We start from the raw sequence: 6,935 nt of genomic DNA, 5'->3' as shown, positions 1-6,935 counted from the left end.
TTGAAGTCCAAATCTCCGAGTGGGGCCTTCAAGGCTCTGCAGGGTCCCCAACTGGCCCCCTCTTTTCTGTCAATCTCCCTTGCACCTTTGCTCCTAGGATGCTGTCGTCTCACCTGAAGGCACACGGAAACTCTCAGCCACTCCCCCACCCCAAGCCTTTGTTCATGCTGGTTCCTTTACCAGATTGGCCTTTCCCAGTCCTTTATTTGCCTAAGAAACTCTTACTCCTCTTTAAGACCTTGCTGAAATGTTGATTCCTTGGGAGAATTGTCCCAAATGTCCTCCTTCTCTTCATCATCAAGTATTTGTTGTGGGTCCCCAGCCCCAGGTATTAATGGCATAGAAATCAGTGGTGAGGGAGACACACTGAGAGACTGGGAACCAGAAGATGTTACCAAGGAGGCACAGGTTCCCTGGGGAGCAGACCCTGAGTGCAGTGCATGGCACACAGAGGGTGTTCTTAAGCGTCAGTGGAATAAACGCTCCAGGGATGGATGAGTAATCCGCCTGGGACACTGGGAAGCCGTGGGGCCCTCCCAGGAGCCATCGGAAGCAGCCACAGGTGGAGTCCTCTGGGATGCCACAAGGAATGCCACCCCAACCCGGGCAACTGGTCTGGCTGCTGACACTGCCAAGGCCCAGGAGAGGATGGGCCCTGAACTGAAGCTGAGCGGGTCAGGGGCTGGCCAAGTGGGTGGAGGCAGAAAGAGCCTGAAGGAGGTATGCTGAGCCTCACCTTTGGGAGACAAGAGGGGGCTCCCACACAGCCCCAGGAAGGGGGACCAGGAGGCCAGTCTGCATCTCCTAAATGACTAGCAAAAGATGGGTGGCTTGAAACACCCAGTGAGCAGTGGCTCTTTGGCCTGTTTCCCCCGCGGCAGCTCTGGGTGCTGCTTGCACGCAGAGAGCACCAGGTACACGGTCACGCAGGTGAGCAAGTAAATGAACAAACGCACAAATGAACCAGGCTGTCAGGATTGCAGCACTTGGCTTTTGGTGCGTCCCTCAGTTTCCCTTTAAAAGAAAAGGCTCCAAGGACAGTAAGATGAGGTACAGGTGAGATGGGGGCACACCAGAGGTCATCTTAGTTTTTCTCCCCTTAGGTCCATTAAGGAAAAAGACCCTCTCAGGGTCCTTTCTGACCCTCAGGAGTGGAGTCCCAGCCTAGAACCCCAAAGGTACTCCATAAAGGAGTGTTGCATGCTTGCAGGGGGCCTGTGTTTCTGCGGTTAAGAACATGACCTCTCCCACATCCCCCTCCAAGGTCATACTCTCTGTCTCACCGTGACCCCACTAGCAAGCCTCTGGTGTGTGCTTTGGTTCATGAAATGCTTCTTCTGGTGGGAAAATGCCATTTTTAGATAGACAGACATCAGTAAAATACAGCCATGACCTAAGCCCCGGCTCAGACTAAGGAAGCCCCACAAGCTCCTTTTCCTAGCACTGGGACATCTCATTCCCCTTTCCTATCCAAGCAGTTGGGGAAAGCTCTGCAGGGGAGTGTACACACCAGCCGGGCAAAGGATGGATTCAGGCAGAGAAGAGGTGAGGCAGAGAAGAGAGTTCAGGAAGAGAAGAGGTGAGGGATTAGGACCAGCCCAGATACCTGAAAGAGAGAAAAATCTGGCCCTTCCCTCCTGATGGGCAAAGAGAGCCCCACAGTGGCCACAGGATCTGCAGGGAGTCCATGGCACAAGGAGAAGAGTTGGGAAAGAATAGAGAAGGCAGTGGGGGTAGACTGAGGATGACTGGGACTCCAGGCTGAGGAGGCCAACTGAATTCAACAGCCCCTGGGAGCCATGGAAGCTGCTGGAGCTGAGGAGGTGCATGGCATGAGCATCGGGTGGACTGCAGGGCAGAGCCCGGAGCAGAAAAGCAGCAAGGAGTTGAGCCTGCACCCAAGGCTGGTGAACTCCGGCCTGCCTGGATGAGTGCTGAGCGCTCCAGGGAGACATGCTACAGATGTGGGACTCCATTGCATCTTTGGGGAGAGATCAGGAAGAACCCTTGTAAGCCCCTGCCTGGTCACAGAAAAAATCTCGTCTACAATAAGCAAGCAAGCAATGCGGCAGGGAAAACATTTGCTTAGGATGCACACAGTCCAGCTGGATCCCTGGTGTCACACCAGGCTCCCGACTGTGTGGAGGTAAGGGCAGGCTTGGGCCAAAGTCCCAGCATTGAGTCTAACAAAATGCCATGGCAAGGCCTTTATCAATGTTCATGAAACGGAGAGCCTCCTTGACCTCCCTGAGCCTTGGTCCCTTCTCTTGTAAAAACCACCCATGTTAGGATGATATTTGCAATGCACTTAGAACATGGTAGGAGCTCCACAAGTGGTTTTGTGACTACTTATCTTTCACGGATAAGGAAAGTGATCAGTAGAAAAACGGTGAGAGGGAATTAGCAACTGATCAAATGTCTAGAGCAGTTTTTAAATTTCTGTATAATGTTACTTTCCAAAATTTGCCCATATCAGTAATTTCTTCTGGTGCATCCAGACCACCTGTGGTCAGTATTGAAATTGTCCTCAATAGAGGGTTCAGTGGTGTTCCTGGAGTCACATGGCAGGTCAGAAGTAGACCAAACAACAGATGCCCTGCCTCCCAGCCCAAGACCTGCCCAAGACTTGACCATGTTGTCCCTGCTAAAGAGCACAGTGACCCAGTGCTGGGGGGCTGTCTTCTCTCAGGCCAGTCCTCTAGGGAGTAAGGGATCTGGGCAGGCAAGACTGGAGGCCTGACAAGAAGGTGTGTCCCAGGGGGACTTTGTGCAGAGCTCAAAAGGATGGACCAGCTTGGCCCTGGTTGAGGTTGCTTCCCATTTCTAAGACAGTACAGTGGCCCCTGGTGATGTAAGGACCCTGTGGGCAGTGATGCTGCACTCTGAGTAGCCTCTGGAGCCAGTCTAAAATCTGGAGTGGGAGTTGGGGGGCAGGTTGGGGTGGCACAGCTCAGCCAGACACATTGGGGTTGAGAGGGAGTTTCCAGGTTCGGCCAGCACCTGGAGTGATAAGAAGGGAAACTAAGGCAGGAACCCTGTCACACAGCTTGAGTCAATGTAGCTGACCCCTGCCCTGCAGATTCTGAGCCCAAACTGCCCAACAAGTTCCAAACCTGCCTGCTTGTGGGCAGAAGCTCCTGAGGCCTCCCTGCCCTGCTGGGCCTGCCCAGACCCTACATCTCCAGGAAAGGATGGCAGTGGCTGGAACAGGCCAGCACTTCAGAAAGCTTGCCTGCCAAAGAAGCCACAGCTCATGCCTCACAGGCCTCACGAAGACCCATGAGCTCACCAGGCAGGGGCTGGGAGGGCTTGAAGTCAAATGCCATTGGTCTCTTTTGATATCATCCTTAACTTAGCAAACTGTAACCACTGGGGGAAACTGGGTAAAGGGACCACTCTGTGCTCTCTTCGCAAATTCCTGTGCATCTAAAATTATTTCAAAATGAAAAAATACAAAAACATGACATTGGTTTCAAAACTGACCTCCTCAGCTACTGATGCCACCAACCTGGCAATCCTTCAACAACCCCGCCCAGCACTCAAGCAAAGCCCCTGATCCAGTGATGACCTTTTGAAAAGAAACTGCCCCCAGACTTTGCTCCTCTCCCTCCTTCCACCGCCTCTGCTCTGAGTCAGATTTGCATTGCCTTTCACCTCGCATTTGACCCCTTCCTAGTTAGCCTCCGACCTCCACTGTCTCCCTCTACAGTCCACACCCTACCTCACCAGTGGAAGGCATCTCAACCTCAGCTCTGCTTCAAACCCTCCAGAGGGCCCCATTCCTTTTGGGATAAAATCCAGTTCCCCAGCAAGCTCTTCAAAGTCCACCCCAATGTGACCTCAATCCACACATCTGTCCAGTTTCATCTCATCACACGAGCCCCACCTCGATGGAACCACAGACTTAGGTACCAGCCCCAACAGACCACCAGACAGGCCTCAAAAATGCTACCCACTTGTCCAGCCTCTCCTCCTCTGCCCAAGCTGTTCCATCCATCTGGTAGACCCTTCCCTAACCACATCTGTTCATTAAAATTCACCTCTTCCTTCAGTACTTAGCTCAAATTTCTTTTCTACTTTGACCCTGCCCAGGGGAAGCGTGCCTTCCCATGGCTCCCAGGTGAAGAACAGAAGGAGAAGCACACTCTGACCTCCTTGTCCATTGGGGGGTGTGGCACACATTGGCTGGGCTCTCAACGTGGGAGTGCCCTGGGGACGAGGACCAGACTTGGTTCATCGTTGGCCCATTAGAGATGCTGGATAGATACTTCTGGAATGTATTTGTTGTTGAGGGAAACTCATTCCTTAGTGAAGAGAATCAACATTTGGGTCCCAGAAGAACTTTGCAGTTGTTTTGAAAAGAAGGAGTGGAAACTACTGACCTTCAAAGCAAATTTGAGCTGAGGGTGTGTCTGAAACAAAACACACAAAGGGAGGTGGGGGCCAGGAGGGGACAGGAAGACCTTCCAGCTTTGGTGTCGCACCCAGGAGAACCTCTTCCTGAGCCAGGAGGAGGTGGAGCTCGGGTGGGGTGGGAGTGCCCCTCCTTCCCTCCCCTTGCGGTCCTGCAGGATGCTGCTGATGTTCCATCACCTCCCTCTCGGGTGGGTGTGGGGCTGACTTCCTCTGAGCAGGTTCCCCTGCAAAGGGAGCCCTGGGGTCCCTGGAGGAAGGCAAAATGTGAGTGAGGCTTGATCCAGCCAGGCCAGCAAAATGGTGCCCGCGGCTGCATGGCCGCATGGATCCTGTGGGAGAGGGAGGAGGGCTGGCGGGGCCAGGCCTGCTGTGCTCAGCAGGTATCTCGTCTGCTCTCTCCTCGGCCACGCCATGCAGCCTTGAGAGAGTCTGTTTGCAATTACCGCTTGTTTTGATTATTAGGTCAGAATATTCATCTCCAAGGGCTTATGATAGAAGGCCAGAGCAGGACGGTATTTCTCGTTCCAGACTAAATCTCCCAGTCTTTGTGTGTGTGCGTGTGTATTTTTCCCCTTTTCCTTGTTTAACCAATTTATTCAGTTTTTGACTCCAGAAGAGGGATGGCTGCAAGAGGCAACCCCAGAGGCCATGAAAGCAGTGACCCTGGACCACAGGAGGGGAAGGAGCCCCACCCAGTGAGAAAGCCAGCATGGGGCGGGCTTTTGACTCATCCGGAAGGCAGCTGGCTGCTAGAAACAGAGGCTGGTGTTGGGAGAGTCGTAGAAGCCCAGGCCTGGGAGGAACTCTGGATGTCAACCGTCCAACCTCAGCACATATTTTCTTACCTCTGCAGCATCTCCACCAAGTAGTTAGGCAATCCCTGCTCCCATTCCTCCAGGGACGGGGAACTCACTACCTCTTCAGGCAACATGGTTCACTGGGCATCAATTCCAGAAAGGAGACTGCATCCTTTCTTGTAAGAGTGGTGAATCCTTGACCTCTAAGACTTCTCTAGGCAGAATACCCTGTTTCTTCAACACACTGAGTTGGATATGTACCCAAGCCTCATGATCATCCTGAGTAAACGCAACCCTCCCACGGGGTCTGAACACCCAGAGAAGCGGGATTCCCACCTCCCTCCTTCCAAACAGCCTGCCTCTCTCTCCTCGGAGACGTTGCTGTTTTTTGTCAGATCTAGGTCTGGAGCTTCCAAAACTGAAGAAAACATCCTCACAGGGTGCAGTGTGATGGCCGCCCCTTTCTCCTCTGGAGCCCTCTTCATCTGTACTCACTGCCCAGGCTCCTGAAAATGAGTCCTTCAGGAGTCCTCAGGATGAAGAGGAAAGGGGGAAGAAAAGAGAAAGGGAAGTCACAGTGCTCTCAGCCCCAGAAGAGTCGGTGTAGCTTTCCTAGCCTCAAAGGCACGGCAGCCAGACTTCTGGAGAAGAGAGAGAGAGAGACAGAGGAGACAGATAGACAGAAACAGAGAGACAAAGACAGATGGAAACAGACAGAGAGAGATCAGGGTCTCCTGTAGACTCCCTGAGCACTTACAAAGATCGTTATCGGTATCACAGCTACTTTGGGAAACAGACACCCATGTGATTTCTGTGATGACCATTTTGCAACATGAAAGAAAAAGATGGAGCTGAAAAACACAGAGGCCACCAAGCTAATAAAGGTTGGCACCAGGAAATGAGGCAGAGAGGTTCTTTGGGGCAGAGCCTTGTTGGCAGGCTCATGGGTGGCCCACAGAATGGCAAATTTGTTTTAGATGGCATAACATAAACAAAATTATTTTTTGTCCAAACCAGTTCTTTGGGATTGAAAGGGGATGCTAGCCACGTTCACTCAGGCCACGGGCACAGCCCAGGACCATCCTGGCTAACAGGAACATACGGCCCTGCTGCCACGGAGGCCTCCAGCTCCAGGTCCCCAAGCCAGTCTCTCCTGCTCTGCCATGCCCACCCCAGAGAGTGATCCAAAGGCACCACCCATCCAGAAGCAGCTCCGAGGACAGTGCAGAGACTTCCTTTCTGCTAGCGCCCACCTTCTTCTAGCATGCAGATTGCTCTGTCCAGTTGCCCCCCAGACATCTCCTCCTGGATGGTCCATGGGCCCCATGAGTGAGCCTCCTCTAATACAGACCTGCAAGGTGCCAGTATCATGTGGGCATCTGCTGTGCCCCACAGTGTGTGTGAGGAGCCACAATAAAGGCCAGCTCTCAGCACAGACTTGCAGCCTAGAGCTCAGTCTGGTTCCTTGACCTCCCCGCAGCTCTGGCTGCATAGCTGTTCTCATGGTGTCCGCCAGACTCCTTGGAGAACTGGAGATGGAGGTCCAACCCCATTCTCCTCTCCCCTTGCAGACTGATTTGGGGTTGGGCCTGCTCCTGACTTCTCTGAGTAACCACCCCCTCCACCTCACCTTCATTTGATCCAGGCCTCAGTTTCCACCCCGCCTTGGACTTGGTTTAATCATGTTCACCCATGTTCACCACAAGCTGAACACAGACCGAT

Source organism: Pongo abelii, chromosome 8 (assembly GCF_028885655.2).
Source record: "Pongo abelii isolate AG06213 chromosome 8, NHGRI_mPonAbe1-v2.0_pri, whole genome shotgun sequence".
Classification (NCBI taxonomy): domain Eukaryota; kingdom Metazoa; phylum Chordata; class Mammalia; order Primates; family Hominidae; genus Pongo; species Pongo abelii.
The sequence above is the reverse complement of the archived record's forward strand: the minus strand, read 5'-3'. Positions refer to the sequence as shown.